Source organism: Phoca vitulina, unplaced genomic scaffold, assembly GCF_004348235.1.
Source record: "Phoca vitulina isolate PV1807 unplaced genomic scaffold, GSC_HSeal_1.0 scaffold8, whole genome shotgun sequence".
NCBI classification, from domain to species: Eukaryota; Metazoa; Chordata; class Mammalia; order Carnivora; family Phocidae; genus Phoca; species Phoca vitulina.
The window spans coordinates 43,690,896-43,713,566 of NW_022589711.1; the positions used below are offsets into that span (position 1 = coordinate 43,690,896).

Genomic DNA, 22,671 nt, shown 5'->3' on the forward strand with positions numbered 1-22,671 from the left:
GGGGATCCATCTCCTTATAAAATTATTCCAGCTAACAAATGAAAACAAAATGGTAGAACTGGAATATTTAGTCTACTATTTTGCATCTCCTTGTGAATTCATGGATGTAGACATTGAGCATCAACAGCTGATAACATTAAAAAAACAAAACCAAACATTATGAGCCTTCTGATAAAAGAATATACCACCACCTATAGCCTTGACGAGATCAAACCTCAGTCTAGGTGGGGAAGCCTCTGGATCCAGCTGCTAATTTGCAAGAAATGCAAAGGACACAGGAATATGCTGAATTGCCCCATGAAAGAGAAATTCTCAAAGTGTGGGAAACTCCACAGGTCAAAAAGTCTAAGTTCTTCAACAGAAATTGTAAGGAAAAGTCTTAAGAGATACCAAGTTAAAAAGGGGGGAAGGAGGGGGCAAGATTCACATTTGGATGATAAAACTAGAGAGAAACCACAAGGAGGTGATTCCTATGAAAAGAAGGGGAGAGCACATGGAGGAGTTTCTCGGATGACTAACAAAGTTAGATTTCTTGACCTCATAGTTATGACAAGAATGCTCATCTCCTAATAATTCATCAAACTATATATTTTTTGGTCTGTTTTTTGTACTTGATTTTTGTTTTACAATAAAAAGGTCTTTAAAAAGATCAATTAATAGCTAGAGCTGTCCATAAGGGAGTTACTGGACTTAACCTCTGGACTGGTCACATACCATTACCTACAAAAACCTTAATCACTGGCCATTTTCCATGATTTTCACTTCAAATTCTCTAACCAACCCCCAACTCTCCTCTATCATGGCCCTGCTGTTTGCACCCACACTTTCTGCTCTAAGGAGTTTGGATCCTACTGCTACTACCTTCAGGGCTAAATAGAAAAGTACTGAGATTTCAGACATTGTGGCAATGTTCTTAATCATTTTAAAACCATAGCCCTTTAGAGAAATGTAAAACTATCATGTGTGGGCAAACATATGCACATATGTACACGTCCAAGGTGGTATGCCCTAAATAAAATCTTTTGTACATCACCATTAGCCGATAACATTGTTATGGTTATGTAATCTCAATTGGGAAAGTATTTTTTCATTTTCCAAATACACAATTAAAATCCTGAATGTTTTCTCAAACTAAAACTCCATCTTCCTCTCCCCCCACCACTGGTATCCACCACTACCATCCATGAGATTCTGACTCATCCTCTCTAGGAGTGTGTGTCTCCACCAGCATCCTACCAAAGATTACTGCACAAGAAGGACACATACAGATGAACAAAGGACAATGATAATACTAATGGTAACAATTATTGAGCAATACATACCACTTTACATACATTTCTCTATAATCCTCACAAAATCTGCAAGATCAGTATTATCATCATCACCATTTTAAGATAAGGAAAACTGACACTCAGAGAAATTAATACATTTCAAAGTCTGTCTGCTAAATAAGCATTACTGAATAAGATAAAAAAGCTCTTCAAATGAAAAATGGGTTAATTTTCTCACATAACTGCTTAAAAATATGTATATCTGAAGAAAGATCACTGTTAAGGATGTACCTTTTCAGGTCAAAGTAAAAGGGGTTTCTCATAGATTGATTCAATAATCCAAGAGGTCCATGAGAAAGTAGGTAGTATAGTGGAAAGAGCATCGAATCAGGAGCCAGGAACTGAGCTTTCAGTTCTGGCTCCAACAGAAAGAGGCTGTACTCTGCTGCGTAAGTTACTTTACAGTTTCCTTATCTTCAAATGAAGAAGACTGAGAAGAAGCACTCTAATGACCAGTATTATGACTCCATGATTCAAGAGTGATTTGTAGGGGCGCCTGGGTGGCTCAGTCGTTAGGCGTCTGCCTTCGGCTCAGGTCATGATCCCAGGGTCCTGGGATCGAGCCCCGCATCGGGCTCCCCGCTCCGCGGGAAGCCTGCTTCTCCCTCTCCCACTTCCCCTGCTTGTGTTCCCTCTCTCGCTGTGTCTCTCTCTGCCAAATAAATAAATAAAATCTTAAAAAAAAAAAAAAAAAGAGTGATTTGTATAGCTGTTGTCATAAAAGGAATAATATGGAAATTACATTTGGGAAGGGCATCTCAAGCACAGTTAAGTGCTTTAGGTAATTCGAAGGTTGAGAACTAGAGGGCAAAAGAGACACTAAGTACCCATGCTTAAGCTAAATGAAAGAGATGGATCTCCCCCTCTTTTTAGGCTCACTATAGGACAGAAATGGACAAATGCATATATAAAAATTAGTAAAGGGAAAAATGCCCATGTTCACAGTAGTAAATTCATGTAAGGAATATATGTGACTGTTGGACAAAAAAATGCTCTTGCTACTGTTTTATAAAGCACAGAATCATGGGTACCAACTTGGGAAAAGAAAAAAATAAAGGGCTTCAAGCCAAGGCCAACCTTCAATAAAACACTTAGGCAAGTAAAACAATCTTCCAAAGTCATTGCTGACCACACCTTCCACAAATGCTGCCACAGGATCTCAACACTTGTATGTTGAGGTGGCACCTGGAATCTAATAAGTATTATTTTCTCACAGTCTTCACTGCTTGCTATAAATAATTATTTTCAAAATACCCACTTGGCATGGAGCATAATCCCAGGAGCCACAAAAATATAAAAAGAAATATAAGGCATGTCCCTAAGCACAGAGTACGTAGTACAAAGGCATGAAAAAATAAAGGAAACTGGGGCGCCTGGGTGGCCTAGTCGTTAGCGTCTGCCTTCGGCTCAGGTCATGATCCCAGGGTCCTGGGATCGAGCCCCACATTGGGCTCCCTGCTCCGCGGGAAGCCTGTTTCTCCCTCACCCACTCCCCCTGCTTGTGTTCCCTCTCTCGCTGTCTCTCTCTCTGTCAAATAAATAAAAATCTTTAAAAAAATAAATAAAAAAAAATAAAGGAAATAACTGAAGACAGTGCATGCCTGGGTGCACATCTGTTTGCTTTGGAATTGATATCACATATTTTCCCATAGAAACAACACAGAAAATGGTGAGATCTCCAAGCCACTCCTCTAATTTATTTAATGCGTACTTCGTTGAGCTGCAGTAGTTTTTCTTAATTCTCAATGTGATTCTCAATCAGTTTGAGGAGCTAAGAGGAAATGGTACTATATAGCAGGGGAAAATCATATCCAATATTATGACATAATTTTACAATTACAAAATGTAAAGCTAATTTTCATGACACAAAAAACTACTTTCATTAACAAATTCAGAACTAAATGGTAGCTAATAATTTATATACACAGCACTATGCACTAAGTACTGTTTCAATAGCTTTACATATAAAAACTTAATCTCATTACTTTTTTTATTATTAAAACAAACCCAACAAGGAGGTACTATCAATATCCCCAGTTTTAAGATGAATAAACTACAACATAAGGGAGATTAATTTGACTAGTAACAGAGCTCCATAAAGCTTCTTGGTTGGAAGAGATATACAAAAGATAATCTATGTTCTCAGTAACCTCATCACCCAACATTCTTCACTGGGGCTGAAAATAGAGCTGGGGCCATGAGAGCACTCATATACTTACATACAGTTCTACAAGCACTCTTTTTCGAGCAGTACATAAACTAAAATAAAATGATTCAGAGTGGTATGGCCCAAAGAATCCCACGTTTATACCACAGATATGTTCACACAAGGACACAAGGATATATGTACATGAATGTACAGCAGTGTCTGTGATGGTTAATAACAATACAATCCGATGTCCAATAAGGGACACGCTAAATACATATTTATATTTCTGCAGGGAATGCTGTATAGTTTTTTAAAAGAATGAGGTAGTTTAGGGATGCCTGGGTGGCTCAGTAGGTTAAGCGTCTGCCTTCGGCTCAGGTCATGATCCCAGGGTCCCAGGACTGAGTCCCGAATTGGGCTCCTTGCTCAACAGGGAGCCTGCTTCTCCCCCTGCCTGCTCCCCCTGCTTGTGCACTCGCTCTCTCTGACAAATAAATAAAATCTTTTAAAAAAAATAAAAGGGATGATATTTGAAAAAAAAAAAAGAGAATGAGGTAGTTTAATACTTATGGACAGAGAAAAATATCTTAATATAGTATTAAGTGGCAAAAGAAAAGTGGAGAACAATATGTGTATCATGATTCCACTTGTGGGAGAGAAAAAGAAGGAGGATATATATAAGTGCTTGAGTATGATCAGAAAGTTTCTTAAGAAAACAAGAAATTATCTACAGTGCTTTACTTCTGGGAAGTGGGGAATAGGGAAAAAGGTCAGTAGCTAGAGGAGAAAGATTTTTGTTGTTATATTATATCCTTTTTTATTGCATTTCATTTTACCAAAAATACATATTGCTATTTTTACATGGCTTAATTAAAAATATAATATTATTGAGCCTAGCCTCCTTTTGTGTACAGGTTCTTACCAACAGACTGGTATGTAATGATCAGTGATGAGATGCGTTCCAAGTGATTCATTCCTAGTATTTTTTAACCAAGAGAAGTTTATGATTTATTATTTTTATAAATAAGTAAAATCAATATCCCTTTAATTAATCCATTAATGCAAAGGGGGGGAAAGGAGAGGGGGCCTTTTAAGAGTCAAACAGAAGGGAAAAAAAATTATCTCCTAAAGATGGGTTTTAGGAGGTTCTATCCCAGAAGAATGGGGGTCCTCAAAAAAAAGGTTCCCCCATCCAGCCTGAAGGTCCTTAGAAATGTAAACAGCCTTCTTGTAAAATAAGTAAACAACTTTATGTAGTTCCCAAATTGGGTTGGGAGTGTCATAGAGAGTAGGCAAGAATTCATTTTTCATCCTTTTAAATATGTTTTTGTATATGTTTACTGTGCTATGCACACCGTTATACATAATTAAATATAACATATTTGCAATACGCTTGCTCAAAAATGTTTTACTGATAGGGTGTGCAAAAATGTTTGGGAACTACTGATATGGTTAAACAAATGTAATGCAGTGAAGAGGAAAGCATTAGATGTTCATTCCATGGTCAAGGGATGAAAAGTAAAAGCTATGAAACGATCAGTGTCTAATGTTTTGCAACTTTTTAGTTCTCTTCAACTTTTTCCTGTATCTATTCCATGACCAAATCCTGCCATTTTCAGCTTAACATTTACTGGGTTTGACTATTCATAGTCATTCTGACCACACAAATTTAATTACTTCATGTTTCTGGAAAGGCCTAGGAGGCTTTCTGTAAAGAGCACTCCACTGCCATCTTGCAAAGAACTGTAAGATTCTTTAAAAGCTAGGAAAGCTTCCAACTATCGCCAAAAGTGAAAGTACTTATCCAGTGACTTTAAATATCTCTGTCCCACACTTAAACCGTCCTTTCCCCCATAGACCAACTGGAACTCTTTAAATAAGTCAGACAAATATTTTCCTCATTTGTCAAGGGACTCACCCTCCCCTTCCCCACTACACAGCACTCCCGTTAAGCACATAAATATCCTGCACACCACCAAATCAAGTTCTTTTTCTCCAGAACTTTCTTCAGGGTTCCCTTTCCTCTAACTGCCTGTCCACCTCTGATTCCTGGGATTTAAGTGCTGATGGTATGACCAAGATCATTCCTCTCTCCGAATCTCACCAGGAATTCATTAGCAGGATCGTCTGACAGGCCCCCTTTTTGTGTTATAACTCCACTGTTTCTGTGATCTCCGCCTTCAGGAACATTGATTCCTTTGGGTCCCGCCTCCCTTTCCGGACACAAAGTTTGTTTAGGGCCTGAGCGCAGGGGCCGGGCAGGTTCTCTCCGACGTCAGCTACTGCGTACCTAGGGCGGCCTGAGCAGGCCGCTCAGGGAACAAGGCCGAGCAGACAGGACTGACCCGAGAGCCCTCTCCGTTGCTCCCGGAGAAGAAACGTCCTGGGCAGGGGGCGGACCGCGCATACGTGCCCCGAGGCCGCGCAGGGAGACCCCGAAGCCCTTTGACGGGGCCAGCTTGCTTGTGAGCAACTAGAACTAGGCCTGGTAGGTGAAGGGAGGCGTGTGTAGGGCCGGATCCCGGACCGAATCAGGAGGAGGAGGAGGGGCAGGGAGGGGACCCGAATGTGGCCGCTTCGGCAGCCCCTGCGCAGGGGGTGACCGTTAAAACACTCAAGGAAGGGAGGAGTTGGGGAGTATCCCTCACTCACCTGGAAGAGGCTGCGGCCGGAGGCACCAGCTGCCCCCTTCCAAATTTAAGCCACGTCAGCTCGGGAATCCCGTCCGCGACACCTACCACCGCCGCGCCCCGTCAAGGGACTCAACCACTCGCAGTTGGGACGGAAGATGGGATTAGGACATGAACCAATCCGGGCTATCGGCAGAGCGTCACCAGGGAGACCAGGCACGCCTTGTTTGTAACTAACCCATCAACAATGACGGAAACCAATCAACGCCAGGAAATTCTCTGCTTCCTCAAAGAAAGAGCCAATGGTCTCTTAACAGTGGAGGAGGGGCGGAGTCAGACGTGAGCAAGTGTTCCGGAAGAAGATCTGCGGAAGAACCGGAAATGCCGGGAGGGCGGGCCTTCTGCGGTGGGTCAGGTGTTAGTGTGAAGTGGCTGGGCCGCTGGGTTCCAGGTCGTCTGCGGTGCTGATGGTGACTGACCCAAACTACGGCTTGGGCTTTTGCGGAGCCCCGTACTGCGAGTACCAGGTGTCAAAAGATTGTTGAATGAGCTGTGAGAAGGGAGTGGGGATATGGGTTTTGCTCTTAGAATCGTAAAATATTATGAGCCCGAAAGTAGATCGTCTAATATGATTTTTTCATTTTAGTGATAAAAAATGAGAACCGGATTAAAGTGAGTCACCCAAAGACAAATAGCGACTTAGTGATTAGAACTCGGACTAGAACCTGGCGGCTTTATGAAAGAGGATCTGAGATGTCTCTAAGGACATGAGTGGGAGAATAGTGACTACTACTAGAAAAGTGCCTCTGAGGAAGTGGCGTTTGAGCTGGGACTTAAGCAAAAGGTGAGATTTGAGGGCGCAGGTCTGGAATGGGAGACAGAAGGTCCAGTAATAGTCACCGAAATCATGCATGCTCTCCTTAAGGCCTAAGGAAAGGGGGGAAAGCCAGCTCCCTTGACTTAAGGCACTCTGGACAGTAAGACTGTTAGTTTGAATTTATTGCTAGCCCACTCTATGTATCCTCACCCTAATGCTTACATAACTCTTTGAGATTCAAACATCAGCTCACTAAGGCCTTCGCTGGCTACTCACCTTTCATAGCATTTCCCTGCATGCACTATACCTTATCTCTGCTTACGTTTTCCCTAAGCACTTTGCCATCTTTATTTCATTTATCTTTATTTTCTCTCTCCTCACTAAATAATTATTTCCAAAAGACAGGAATTTTTGCTTCTTGATCTCAGCTATATCTCCAGGTCCAAGAACAGTATGCAGTAGAGCACTCAGTATCTTTTGAATCTGTGAAGTACATATGATTATCACCATCTTACATTGGACACAGTAAGACAATAAGGCTTGAAGAGATTAAGTAATTTGCATAAATTCACATAATGAGGGGCAGAGCCAGGATTTGAAGTTACTATCAAATGCCAAAGCTGAGTACTTCGTCAGTACATTATATTCTCATATCCCTGATTGTACCCACTCAGCAAAGCCTGAATCAGTGCAACCACCAGTCTTGGCTCCTACCTTTGGAGTGCAGAATGCTGCAGGAGAAAATTTGACATCAGGGAGATGGTTACTTCTACACATTCAGTTTCCATCTTCACTCCGTCCTCAGCACACTCCCAAATCTTTGGTGTTTATTCAGCTTCCTCTCCCATTTCCCACAACAGTTATTCAAACCTTTAACACCCTCTTCCCATTCCCAGCAGATGAATTTACTTTTATCTCAGAGAAAATAGAAACCATCTGTCTGGAGTCCTATTGAGTTACTCCCTTACACAAACAGTCTTTCTCCATACTTCCTTGTTTCCACATTCAGCCTTAGAACAGAACAGACCTAGCAGTTTTAACATAATGAAATTTTCTTATGGGAGAAGAGATTAGAAAATTTTCTATATAGTAAGTAGGTCTTCTTAAGGCCCTGCCTTTCATTCTTGGGTCAGCACAGACTGGTCATTCAGTGAGAATTACAGTGAACACTAGGCAATTGAAGGAATAATAGTACTGGGTGGAGGTTAAAGAGCTGAACTGAGTTTTTTTCCAAAGGGCACTGAAAGACTGGAAATTATTTAGAATGCAATTTAATGGAAGCAGTTTAGGCCCTGAGAGAGTGATCAAGATAATAAAAGATAACTAGGAGTTGACCCATCAGATAAAAGGGAAAAGAACAGTGGAGGCAAATGGAGCAGCATGTGCATGGACTGTTTGAGGAACGACATGAGTAATATGAACAGGTAGACAAGGAGTAGGTCATGAAGTGGTGTGTGATATTTTGTGGTAAGGGGTTTGGATATTATTCGAACTCTAGAGCAGTTAGGGACTGCAGAAATCACAGAAGCCTATCATCACTCAGTTAGTTGTCCCTTACAGAGTGACCATTCCTCAATTAAGAGTTCAGTGAGAACAGTTTGGGGGACAGGAAATGTCACATCCTCTCTGATTTACTATTGCCCAGTTCCCTCTTGGTCTTCTTTTTTCCAGTTCTTTCCTCCTCATTCTCACCTTCCCTTACGCCAAATACAAATTTATCCCAAAACTTTCATACAGCCTTATTTATTAATGTATTCTCCATACCTAAGGTAATATCTTCAACAGAGTACATGTTCAATAAATAATTATTAAATGAATAAATGTTTAAATTCTTAAGAATCTGATATATAACTATGCCAATCTTAAAATCTGAAAGAAATAAAAATTTCTTGAGAAATATAGGATAAATATATAAACAAAAATATAAAATTGGGGTGCCTGGGTGGCTCAGTCGGTTAAGAGTCTGCCTTTGGGGGCGCCTGGGTGGCTCAGTCGTTAAGTGTCTGCCGTCAGCTCAGGTCATGATCCCAGAGTCCTGGGATCAAGCCCCGCATTGGACTCTCTGCTCTGCAGGAGGCCTGCTTCTCCCTCTCCCACTCCCCCTGCTTGTGTTCCCTCTCTTGCTGTGTCTCTATCAAATAAATAAATAAAATCTCTAAAAAAAAAAAAGAGTCTGCCTTTGGCTCAGGTCATGATCTCAGGGTCCTGGGATCAAGCCCTGCATCAGGCTCCCTGCTCAGTGGGAAGTCTGCTTCTCCCTCTCGCTCATACTCTCTCTCTCAAATAAATAAAAGAAATTTTTAAAAATCCTCTCTGGGGGACAATAATTTGAAAAATACATGTAAAATCACACAATTATGTCAATCAAAGAAGAAAAAATTTGACAATTCAACAGCCATTCATACAAAAAAACCTTCAGAAAACTAGGAATAGAAGGGAACTGCTTCAATCTGATAAAGGACATCTACAAAAACCCCACAGCTAACATCATTCTTACTGGTAAAAACAAAACAAAACAAGATATTCTTTCCCTAATATTGGGAACAAGGCAAGGGTGTCCTCTCTCACCACTCCTATTCAACATTTTACTGGAATTCCTATCTAATGTAAGACAAGATACACAGATTGGGAAGAAATAAAACTCTTTGTTTGCAGAACATGATTATATATGTAGAGAAATCCCTAGTAAACTAAAAAATAAAAAGCAACAACAAAACCCACACCTGGAATTAATAAGCAATTATAGTAAGGTTGCAGGATAAAAGGTTAATGTACAAAAATCAATTGCTTTTCGATATACTAGCAATGAACAACTGGAATTTGAAATTAAAAACAATGCTATTTATATTAGGACCGAAAGAAAGACTTATGCGTAAATCTAACAAAACATGTACAGAATCTATATGAGAGAAACCATAAAACTGATGAAAGACATAAAGCATCTAAATAAATAGAAATATTTCATGTTCATGGATAAGAACAGTAAGATTGGTCATAGATTCAACATGATCCAAACTGAAATCCCAGCAAGTTATTTTGTGGATATCAAAAAAACTAATTCTAAAGTTTATATGGGAAGAAAAATCTGGAATAACCAACAGAATACAGAATAAAGGAGAAAAAGTTGGAAGAGACATGGGAGGGGAGAAGAAGGAGGAGGAAAAAGTTGGGGGACTGGCACTAGCTGACTTCAAGACTTACTATAAAGCTACAGTAATCAAGACAGTGTGGTAATGGAGAAAGAATAGATCAACAGAAGAGAATAGAGAGCCCCAAAATAGACCTACACAAATATAGCCAACTGAGCTTTGATGAAGGAGCAAAGGCAATTCAGTGGAGAAATGTCTTTTCAACAAATGGTGCTGGAACAATTAGACACCCATATGCAAAAATAAATAGGACTTATACCTTTCACAAAAATTAACTCAAATGGATTACAGACCTAAATGTAAAGTGCAAAGCTATAAAAATTTTAGAATATAAGAGAAAATCTAGATGACTTTGGATTTGGCAATGCCTTTTTAAATACAACACCAAAAGCATGGTTCATGGGAGGCTGTGTATGTGTGTGTGTGTGCGGGGGGGTGATCTGATAAGTTGGACTTGATTAAAATGAAAATCTTCTGAAAGGCTCTGCTAAGAGAATGAAAAGACAAACCACAGACTGGGAGAAAATACTTGCAGAACACCTATCTGGTAAAGGACAAGTATCCAAAATATACAAAGAACTCCTAAAACTCAACAATAAGAAAACAATCCAATTAAAAAGTAAGCTAAAGATCTAAACAGCCACCTCACCAAAGAAGGTATATAGATGGAAAATAAACATATAAAAAGATGCTGAACATCCTATATCACTAGGGAATTGCAAATTAAAATAACAATTAGATTTCACCACATACTTATTAGAAACACAAAAATTCAAAACACTGGTAACATCAAATGCTGGCAAGGATGTGGAGCAGCAGGAACTCTCATTCACTGCTGGTGGGAATGCAAAATGGTACTGCCACTTTGGAAGACAATTTGGCAGTTTCTTATAAAGCTAAACATAGTATCCATACTACCCATCAGTTTCTTGTAAAGCTAAACATAGTATCTATACTATCCATACCATACTATCCAGCAAACATGCTCCTAAGTATTTACTCTTATCAGTGAAAACTTACATCGAAAAACTTTCACATAAATGTTTATAGAAGCTTTATTTATAATTTCCCAAACCTAGAAATAACCAAGATGTCCTTCAGTAGGTGAGTGGATAAACTGTGGTACATACATACAATGGAATATCATTCAGTGATAAAAAAAAAAAAAAAAGAAAGAAAGAAATGAGCTATTAAGCCACAAAAAGACATGAGGAAACTTAAATGTGTATTTCTAAGTGAAAGAAGCCAGTCTAAAAAGGCTATATACTGTATGATCCAACAATACAACAATCTTAAAAAGGCAAAACTAGAGATAGTAAAAAGATCAATGGTTGGTAGGGGTTTGGAGGGGCAGGAAGGAATTAACGGGTAGAGCACAGGGGGGATTTTTTAAGGCAGTGAAACTATTCTGTATGATACATAATGGTGGATACATGACATTCCTTTGTCAAAATTGATAGAATTATATAACACAAAGAGTGAACTTTAATGTAAACTATGAACTTTAGTTAATAATGTATTGATATTTGTTCATCAATTGCAACAAAGGTATCACACTAATGCAAGATGTTAATAAAAGGAGAAACTGCTGGGTGATGGTAAGATGAGGGGGTGAGTATATGAAACTGTATATCTGCTCAATTTTTTCTGTACATCTAAAATTACTAAAAATAAAGGAGTGTGTGTGTGTGAGTGTACACATTACCAAATTTGGCTTAAAAAACAAAAGTAGAAAACCCTGACAGCCCATTACCGTAGAGAAAAAATTGAGAAGTTGTTAATTTTTCTTGAAATAAATATACTTTTTCAGCCCAGACAGTTTTACAGGGAAATGCTTTTGGGATTTCCAATGAACGGATACTTCCTATGCTAGATAATCTACACAGAGTATAGAAACATGGTACTTCTAGCTAATTTTTAAAAACTAGCATAATTCATGTATATATATATATACACAATGGAATATCAATCATAAAGAATGTGATCTTGCCATTTGTGACAACATGAATGGACCTAGAGGGTATCATGCTAAGTGAAATAAGTCAGAGAAAGATAAATACCATATGAGTTCACTTGTATGTGGAATCTAAAAAACAAAACAAATGAACAAACAAACAAAAAGCAGAAACAGACCCACAAATACAGAGAACAAACTGATGGTTGCCAGAGGAGGAGGGAGGGTGGAGGTGGGCAAAATGGTTGAAGGGAAGTAGGAGGTACAGTCTTCCAGTTATGGAATGAATAATTCGTGGGGATAAAAGGTACAGCAGAGGGAATATAGTCAATGGTATTGTAATAGTGTTGTATGGTGACAGATGGTGACTAGTGGTGAGCACAGCATAACATATAGAGTTGTTGAATCACTATGTTGTATACCTGAAACTAATGTAACATTCTTTGTCAACTATACTCCAAGTAAGTAAAACAAACAAACAAACAAAAAAAACCTAGCATAATCCAGTTAACTGAGGCTTTAAAAAAGTCTCTAGTTTAATTATGATTATCTTTGTTATTACTACTTCTCTTTCTCATATTTATTCTAGCTGAAGCTACTATTTACAAACATAAAAGTGCTAGATGACAGGCTATTTTCAAGGGAGCTTCATGGGGCCTTTGAAGAGAAAGAGGGTCAAAGCCACGGTGGGCAATCAAGTGCTGGTCCAAAGGCAAGGCTACAGGAACTAAGAGCCCAGTTAGAGCCACAGAGCCAGGACAGCCCTTCCAGAGGCCAACACGCACGAGTCAGTGTTTAGAACATCTTCTGCGGTCTCTCCAAGATCTTCTAACTGAGGCCAATTATGCAAGAGAATGTTGCTGAGTACCAACTGCAGCTGGTTAGGGCGGAGGCGTTCAGCAGCCTGCATCGACGGCGGAAACTTCTCCTTGATCTGCAAATCTACCACATAGCTGGTCTTGGTGAGTTATATTTAAATACAGTCATCAAATAAAATCCTCATTAATCAGGATTCCCTAGGGGTGAAGTAAAGTCTAAATTATGAGATTTGGATTTTGTATGAAAATATCTGCTTATACTTGCTCTGCAGAGCACTGGGTCTTTATTGATTACATTCCCCTACATTAGCAAAAATCGCAGGATACAGAGTATACTGACCCATACTCAAAACCTAAGAAAAGATAATTCCTCTGAATTTCCTGGCACTCATAGGTAATGAGTCATGGGTGTCTCTTCTGGGAAGTACAGATATACCTGTTCATACTTCAGTGTCCATTTTTTGAGTAGAACCTGCCGGCCTGCAGACTGCATCTGCAGGAGATGGGAACAGGTGTCCCACCTATGCTGATGACTGAGGGATTGCTCCTCTGTGAAATTTTTGGGATCTGTTCTTGTATCCCAAGGAGGCCAATATGACATGACCTAGATTTCAGACCATTTGTCTCCATATTATTGTCCGTAGTCATTCTTCACACAACTTCACACAAATTGATTCCTAGCAACAGATGCCAGAGATGACACTCTATGGGAATCAGGACTTCTGTTCTCCTGACTTTCCTCCTGGGAATGTTGACACTCCTGACTAGGCACTAGACCCTGGGAGACTGAGCTGGCTTTAGGAAAACTGAGACCAGATCTGACGATTTTTTTGTTTCATCCTCTGTACTCCTTAAAACTCAGAATGCACAGCAACCCTTAATATGTATTTTCTTGCCCAACTCCAGGCTTTGGTCTCCACAGGTCTTTGCATATCATCTATCTCTGAGGATGGAAGAGATTGAGATTTGGGGCCTGTTCCATCTGTGAAGCTGCAGGTGCCTCCTTGCTCCTGCTGGGTGAGCTCTGAGATGGGGAGCAAGGGTGGCAGGTTGAGTCTTTGAAGGGCTGTAAGTGTAGAATGAGCTGGTGTTCTGGTTCCAGTGTTCTTAGAGACATCAGAGATGCCTGAAGGATGCAGAAACTTGCCAGTTTCTTTTCCTACCTGAGGTCAAGGTCCCAATGCCTATCTTTCAGCTCTAGCTAAGCATCTTCAACCAGCCCCAGTTTGCCCAAAGGCAGGCAGGAATAAGCAGGAACCCTGCAGGAACCCTGGCACATGGAAGATCAGGAGAGCTAAAGAGGCCAGGCATCCTTACCCTGGAGATGGCACAGGTTGTCTCCCAGCCACTGTCTGGCTGGGAGCTGCTCCTTCGACAGCTGAGGAAGTGACAACTGTTAAAACTCCCATTGTGCTTACAGGGTCTAGAGATCCTAGAGCTATTTGACTCAAAGGCCTGAATAGTCCAGGCTCCCGAAGAATTGACTGAGGCTTCTTCTAACTTTAAGAGTATTCCCCCACAGAATCAGCAGGCTCTGGGTACTTCATGGAACATGTGGTGGCGGGCAGAAAACCTTGAAAGACGTGGTAGTCAAAGGGTGGGGAATGGCTCAAAGTGGGCTTGTTCTCTCCAGGGGATGAAGTCATGGTATTTTGTGGAGAAGGAGCAGAATTCATGCCACAGGAACTCGGATCCCATTTCTATATGAATTGTTTGAGCATTTACAAATACATGAGGAAGTCATATGCGGGGAAATGGTGACTTTCTCAACCTGAGGCACCTAGAGCCAAGGGCACAAGGAATCTGAAATCAAAGTGTGGAAAATTCCTAGGAGGTGTAACCACAAAGCTCTTATTCAACACTCAATCAACAAATATTTACTAAGTACAGACCATGTGCCAGGCAGGAACTGAGGTGGCTTATTTTTGATCTAGGATCTAAGAATGAATTCCAGGCCTCTAAGCAAGCTTTGTGATGTGGACTTCTCCAGGCCATCAGTTTGAAGAACCTTTTATCATGTATCTTAGGGGATGTAGCAGGGCCCTCTTTTGGAGAACTCCCCAATACTATAAAATTTCCTCAGGATACAGCTGTACTTAATGAATTATGTTAACATAAAAAGGCCACTGGAACTCAAGTTACATATCAAACTGACATCTCTGAGATGTTTCCTAGGTACTTTCAAGGACTCTATCACTAAAGCATCACCAAGATTAACAAAGTCACCCCCCCATTGCAGATATAACTAATAAATGTCAAGCTTTGCATATATAGCAATATCGTAAGAAAGTTTATGGACTTCCTTTTTTTGAAGATTTTTATTTATTTATTTGAGAGAGAGAGAGAGACAGAGCACAAGCAGGGGGAGTAGCAGGCAGAGCAGGCAGAGGGAGAAGCAGACTCCCTGTGGAGCACGGAGCCCGATGCGGGACTTGATCCCAGGACCCTGGGATCATGATCTGAGCTGAAGGCAGAAGATTAACCGACTGAGCCATCCAGGTGCCCAGGTACTTCCTAATTATCTCTAAATTGTCTTAGGTATGTCCTACTCAATAAACTCCCCCTTGATTTTTTTATCAGATTTCTTAACAATTAAGAGATTTTATCCATTTACTACTTTATAGTACTAAGCATACCATTTAGGAAGGTGTATTCACTCTGGAACCAAAACCAAGTTATTAAGAAGTTTTGTATAAACAGCAATTAACAGCCTCCCTTCTGATCCCTGAAGGAAATGCAGCCCCAGCCTCTGTCTTCTGCCTTATTTCTCTCAGATTACCAACCTTCTCATTCACTTTCCTTGCACACATTTCAAATAGGCCGACAGACAAAAGAAATACAGACTGATTAATCTGAATGAAGGGTTTGGCTGCATAATTTATAGACCCAGTAATAAGACACCTCACAGGACTCCCATGGGGACACAGGTGTTGAGTCTTTGCTCCCTGGGAGACTCTTTTCCATTAAGATATTGACTTCCTCTTTATGCCTGTGTAGTGCTGAGAGTTGTACATTCTAAAGAGCTTGCCCCAACTCTCTTCTTTGTGTTGTATGGGCATTCTATGAAACTAACTTATTCATTCCATATTTATTACTTTAATTTTATTTTTATTAATCTTTCTATTCTGCTTATTATTTATTCTTGAGAGTGTATTACATGAACACCCAGGGCACTTGATCTCCTAATGCCAAGGTAAGCCCATGTGTGCTAAATAAATCTAGACTCAACAAATTGTTACTGAGTGCCTCCTTCATAATAAATTGGTTGAATAGATGGTATTTTTACATTCCCTCTACCTAGAACACTCCCCTTCTACTCCAACTGGTCAGTTTATTCTTCAGTTCACTTCGAGGGGCTTCTTCTGATCATCTCCTAGACTAAGTTAGTGACTCTCATGTACACATTACTCCCTGCAAAATAATCATCCTTATACTTTAAATCATTTACTTGTTTAATGTTATCTCTACACAAGCTCCATTACCAGATACTGTATCTGTCTTTTGCATTTAGCACAGCCTCTTTTTTTTTTTTTTTTTTAAGATTTTATTTATTTATTTGACAGAGAGAGACACAGCGAGAGAGGGAACACAAGCAGGGGGAGTGGGAGAGGGAGAAGCAGGCTTCCTGCTGAGCAGGGAGCCCGATGAGGGGCTGGATCCCAGGCCCCTGGGAACATGACAGCTGAGCGACCCAGGCGCCCCAGCGCAGCCTCTTCTATATCATAAATGCTTAAAGGTATTCATTGAATGAACAGCTGCATCTTAGGGTTAAACATCTGACGTAATAGACATTTAGCCAAATGCTGAGAACTCAGTTATTTAACAGTTACTAATTGAGCACCTCAAAGTGCATAATGCATAGTGGAGAGACTAAAAAAGTATATAAGGCACCATTCTATAAGCTCTCAAGAGGGCTTCCATAAAGTGGATGGGCCATTTTCATGCATAGTTGCTTTTGAATGTCCTAGTTTTTGATGTCTGGCTTCCAAAAGGGGAAGAAGAAAAAAATGAGGGGAAGGTAAAAAGGGGTGCCATCCCTTTAAATCCCCTGTAAGTCACTTCGCCAGGGGGGAGTGACTTGCAACAATGTGGGTAGGTACAACAACAATGACCACCCAGTTTTTTGTCTGCCTCTCTGCAGCGATCATTGATCAAAGCACAAGTCACCAGTATTTGGACAGGGTCCTTCTTGCTCACCCTGGCTCGGACAAATTGTATGCAAGCTGCTCCAGAAATGCGCAAAGCTACCTGCCAGGGTGCCAGGGTGGGGAGCAGAGGTGGAGGGAAAGGTAGCTACTCTTGTGCTTAGAGCTGAAATTGACTAAAATTAACTACAATTTATCTTCCAAACCTCCCCCTAGAAGTTGCAAACCTTCCATAGACTCGGGAGTTCCAAAATAGTCACATGACACATATTCTGCCAGTGCAATTGTTGTCTAGGTGGGTGGACAGATTCCGGGTGCTTACTACTCCAACATCTTCTTTGAATCCTCTATATATAATTTATTCTTATGGTACAACTAGCTCATAATATTCCTGAAAATTTTAACAATCAGCTTTGGTAAAAACCAGTAAGAGAAGGATCCAGAAAACTACTATTTATTTCTCTTGATGTTTACCATATTAGAATTAAAACATAATAAAAAAGAATTAAAACACAAATATTAAAAATACTTATTTAATGATGCATTAAAAAGTAATAATAAAATATTACATGCTAACATAAAAATATTTTTATGAAAATAAGTATGTTTTCCCAACGAAAGTTTTGAAGAAAAGAGGGGCACTTTTTTACATTTTTCCAAAGCTCTTTAATATTCGGCTTAAGAGAAGAAAATTGGATTCTCATATCTGCTTCTGTATTCTGTCTGTTGTGATATGTTGTTTTGCTCAAAGCATTTGAAGAAAATACAGCCTCAGGTCATTAGAAAATAGATGAACATTTTAATAGCCTTTTCAGAAAATTGTGGATATTCTTCTTTCTATACCAAAACTCAACAAGTAGTAGTTTCTCAACCCTGGCTGCAAATTAGAATCACTCAAAGGGCTTTTAAAAAACATTGATGGTTGGTACTCACCCTAGGATAATTAAACTAGAGGTGGGCCACAACAATTGAATTTTTAAAAGCAGCCTAAGTCAGCGCTTCTTAAAATTTAATGTAAATATGAATTACCTAAGGTTTTTATTCAAATGCAGATTTTAGGTGGGGGGTCAATATGTCACTCAATCTTGGATGGAATGGTTGTTACTTTAAATTACTAAGTTTTGGGGTAGTTTGTGATACAGTAATGAATGATACTGAAGTTGATAGCAAGATATGGGATACTGCCATGAAAAAAACCTACAATACGTGGCACTAGCTTTGTGACCAGGCAGCAGGGGTAGGCTGGAAAAATTGCAAGGAGACTGGAAAACTGGCAACTTACATTAGGTAGTAGTGAAACTATTTATTTATAAACCTATCCCCGCAAAAACTTGGCAGAGTGAAAATTTATCTAACAAACTTTTGAATTTAGATAAATAAGTTTATCTAAATAAAACTTTCAGGAAAAAATATTCTACAAGGTGAGGATATAAGAAAATAATGAGCTAATGAAAGAATAGGCCAATTTAAAAGCATAATTTAAAGGGAGTTTAGAGGGTCCAAGACAAGTTTAAAAAACATTTCTCATCTCCCATCTACCCTTTTGGTAGAAGATTCTCCAAGTCAAAACCTAGATGATTTATTTACATTTAATATATTATTGATATAGTTAGGTTTAAATCTATTATTTTGCTAGTTGTTTTATGATTCTATTTTAACTGCCCTCTAAGTTATACCTCATCTTTTATTGTATCTGTGGCTGCTTTAAGGTTTGCAAAACATAATACACAATTCATCATAGTCTACCTAAAAATAATATTATCTCTCTCCATTTATAGTTTTAAAACCTTAACAATTATATTTCCTTCAACATTTTTTGGCCTATTACTATCCTACAATTTACTTCTACATATGTTACAACACAAATACATTGTTACTGGGGCACCTGGGTTAAGCTTCTGCCTTCTGCTCAGGTCATGATCCCGGGGTCCTGGAATCAAGCCCCAGGTCAGGCTCCCTGCTAAGCGGGGAGTCTGCTTCTCCCTCTGCCCCCCACCCCCCATGCTTGCTCTCTCTCAAATACAATAAATAAAATCTTTAAAAAAATATATTCTTACTAATTTGACAATTTTACATTGATTAAAAGTAAAACATATTTTACTTTTATTTTTACTATTTCCCTCATTATTTCTTTGTGTAGGTCTAATTTCTATTTTATATCTTACTCCTTCTGCCTGAAGAACTTCCTTTAGCATTTCTTATATAGTACAGGTCCACTGCCAATGAATATAATCAGCTTTGTTTTTCTGGAAAAAAAATCTTTATTTTGCCTTCAGTTTTTGAAAGATATTCTTGATGTATATAGAATCCTCAGTTGATAATTTTTTCAAAAACAAAAGAAATACCACATTTCAGCATTCTAAAGATGTCATTCCACTGTCTTCTGGCTTATATGGTTTCTGATAAGAAGTTTATTGAAAGTCTTACCTTTTTTCCTTGGCACATCATTTTTCTTTTTTCTACATTTCTTTTTTCTGTTTTTATGATATTCTCTTTATTTTTTATTTGAAGCAATGTGAGGTTTCTGTTATTTATCCTGCTTGGGGTTCTCTAGGATTGGATTTGTGGTTTCATTAATTTGAAAAAAATTCTTGGCCATTTTTACTTCAACTATTTCTGCCTCATTTCTCTTTCTTCTATTCATGGTACTCTAGTTATCCACATTACACTATTTGATATTGTTTCACATTTCTTGAAGGCTCTCTTCTCTTCCTCCCCCAACCCCTTCTTTATTCCTTTTTTGTCTTCATGTTTCTGTTTGGAAAATTTTTATTGATCCATTGTCAAATTTGTCTTCTTTGCCCAATTCTAGTCTGCTAATGAATTTCTCAAAGGAATTAACTGCTAATATAGTCCTTTTTCTAGCACTTCCACTGATCTTTTTAAAATTGTTTCAATCTCTGTGAAACTCCCCATCTGTTTATGCATGTTGTCAACTTTTGAGTTCTTTTAACATATTAACAATCGTTTTTGAGGTCTTTTTGTGAGTTCCAATGTCTGAGTCATCTCTGAATCTGGGTTTAGTTGTTTATCTCTTGAAAAATGTTATTTTCTTCCCTAGATTTTTTGTGTGCCCCAATTTTTTACTTAATGTCAGACATGTATAAAATAAAAAGACTAAGGAAGATACTACTTATGCCCAGATAAGAGTACAACTCTTTTTAGATCAGACAGTAAGTGTGGGCTATTTTATAATAAGGAATTTGTTTACTCTTTGCCCCATGTTGTGGGATGGGGCTTCTAAACCCTTGGAATTTCCTGAGTGATAGGAGCATTTTGTTCTGTTAGGCCACTGGACCACATGTGAGTTTATGCTAAGAAAAGGATGCAAAATAGGGGGAGAATCATGTCAGAAAGACCAACTATGCGATTAAAGGGTTGAGGCTTTGAGCCACATATCAGCCTGACCTCCCAACCTCTGAGGAGGTGAAGGAGGGCTGGAGATGGAGTTCAGTCACCTGGTCAATGATTCAAACAATCCCCTATTTAATGAAACCACAATAAAAACTCAGAACATTAGACTTCTGAGGAAGATGGTGGAGTAGGAGGACCCTAAATTTGCCTTGTCCCACGGATACAACTAAGTAACACACACATTAGTGTAAATAACCCAGAAAACAACCCAAAGACTGGCAGAACAAACTCGACAACTGAATGTAGAGAAGAGGCCACATCAAAGTGGGTAGTAAGGGTGGCGATGTGGTGGGGAGCTAAACCCAGTGGGTCCGCCACAGGAGGGAGGGAACTGTGGGTGCACGGGCGAGAAACAAACTATCACACCAAGGAGACTGCACAGGGAAGACAAATCCTCTTAGCATTTGGCTTTGAAAATTAGAAAGGGCTGAATTCCGTGAGTTCTTACAACCAGTGAGACTTAAAGCCTGGACTGTTAAGAAATCAGCTCAGTTCTAGGAGAGCCCAGAGGGCGATAGGAAGCTGAGTCCCCACCTTTAAAGAGACAGCAAACAGCCCATGGAGATACAGCATTGAAGCAGCCTTTGAAAACACCCAGGGTATATGGGAAAGATACTGATCTCAGAGTTCACTGAGGGACTTAGCCAGGAACAAATGAGTTGGCAGGCACCATTTCCCTCACCCAACCACCCCACCAGCATAACCACATGGCCACCTGCAGGAGCCAGCATGGTTTTCTTTTTTATCTTCAATATACCATAGACTTAAAATTATTTTTTAGCTGCTGTTACCTTGTGCTTAGAGTGGGATCTGGGTAGCTTGAAGGTTTTTCAGTGTTATGACTCCACCCTCCACTTTTAGCTGTCCCTGTATGCTTTTGCCACAGAGGTTTCTCTCCATGCTGGTGATAAACTGCCATTGCTTATTACTTGGTGCTAGGCTAGTTGTTGGGACATGGGTGTTGTGTTGTCTTGATCTAGCCTAAATCTTAAGCAGATCTCTTCTTCCTGTGATTGGAGGTGGGGCTTTCTCAGGGTTTCTATCCTTCTACCCCATGGCAGTCATTATCTGTGGTGGTCTTTGGCAGGCAAGTTTCCTCCCCAGCATTAGCAGACATCTGCTTTGTATTGTGTAGGATTTCTGGGGCTAAGATGATTTCTTGTCTCTCTTTCGGAAGGGGAATTTTGTTTCCCTCCCTCCCTTAGCAACGCTAGATTTCTTTTGTGTCTGTGGCTAGTGTTTCCTATCCCACCCCAAGAGGCAGATAGTTTTTCTTTCTTTCTTCCTCACATGCAGTGTAATTTTCTCTGAGCCTTGAGGTTAAGAGGGCTTACTGCCCCTGCTCCTGTGGCCTAAGGCTTTTAAGAGAAGGGTTTGGGAAAACGGGCAGGACTTTGGCTTTTAGCCATGTTCAGAAACATGTCACCCAGTAGCAGCCGATCACATTTGCCGGAACCATGAAGGGTGTCTCTTCAGACCTGCTGCCCTGCTCCCAGCCTTTCCTGTATTTGGTGAAGGTCTGAATTCTGTCTGAGGCTCTTAGACATTCTAAACTGACATGCTACCCCATACTTGGCCTTTAAGAATTTGTTAAAATTTTAACTGATTTCTTATCCAGCTACCTTTGTCTCCTGTGCTCTACTAAAGATGAAATAGCTGGGACGCCTGAGTGGCTCAGTTGGTTAAGCGGCTGCCTTCAGCTCAGGTCATGATCCCAGGGTCCTGGGATTGAGTCCCACATGGGGCTCCTTGCTCAGCTGGGAGTCTGCTTCTCCCTCTCCCTCTGCCTGCAGCACCCCTGCTTGTGCTCTCTGACAAATAAATAAATCTTTTAAAAAAATAAAGATGAAATAGCTCATTTCACAGATAGAGTCCCATCTCAATTTACTTGGCTGTCTTGAGGCCTCAACTATCAGGCTGAAGAAAAATTATTTTTGTAGATTATCTGGCATTTTTTTTAACATGGGAGCAACATTTTCACATAGCTTTTTACATTCTCAGTGAAACCAGAACTTCCACCTGATTATCACAGATGAATTATATACATATCTTTCCCAACTATGAATAATGATTACATGAGGATACTAACTAGAATTTTACTAAACTTAATTTTGGAGGACTGGACGTTATACTATTTGGTCTTCCCATCCAGAAATACTGGTATTTTCACTCATTTATACAAAAAGTACCCTCCAGGTTCCTTATGGTATTGAGTCCATGATTTGTTAATTGTTTTTAACTTAAAATCCATATTGTTACAAACA

General features: G+C 39.7%; 1 protein-coding gene across 3 annotated transcripts in view; it reads right to left on the bottom strand.

Annotated features, from left to right (window-relative positions):
• The window catches only part of GOLGB1 (golgin B1), a 98,859-nt gene extending 92,486 nt beyond the window's left edge, over nucleotides 1–6,373 (bottom strand). For all 3 annotated transcript variants that reach the window (XM_032406654.1, XM_032406653.1, XM_032406652.1), the window contains exon 1: nucleotides 6,133–6,373. The gene's annotated coding sequence lies outside the window, so the exon portion shown is untranslated. The remainder of the gene's footprint in view (nucleotides 1–6,132) is intronic.
• Nucleotides 6,374–22,671: the final 16,298 nt, after the last annotated feature.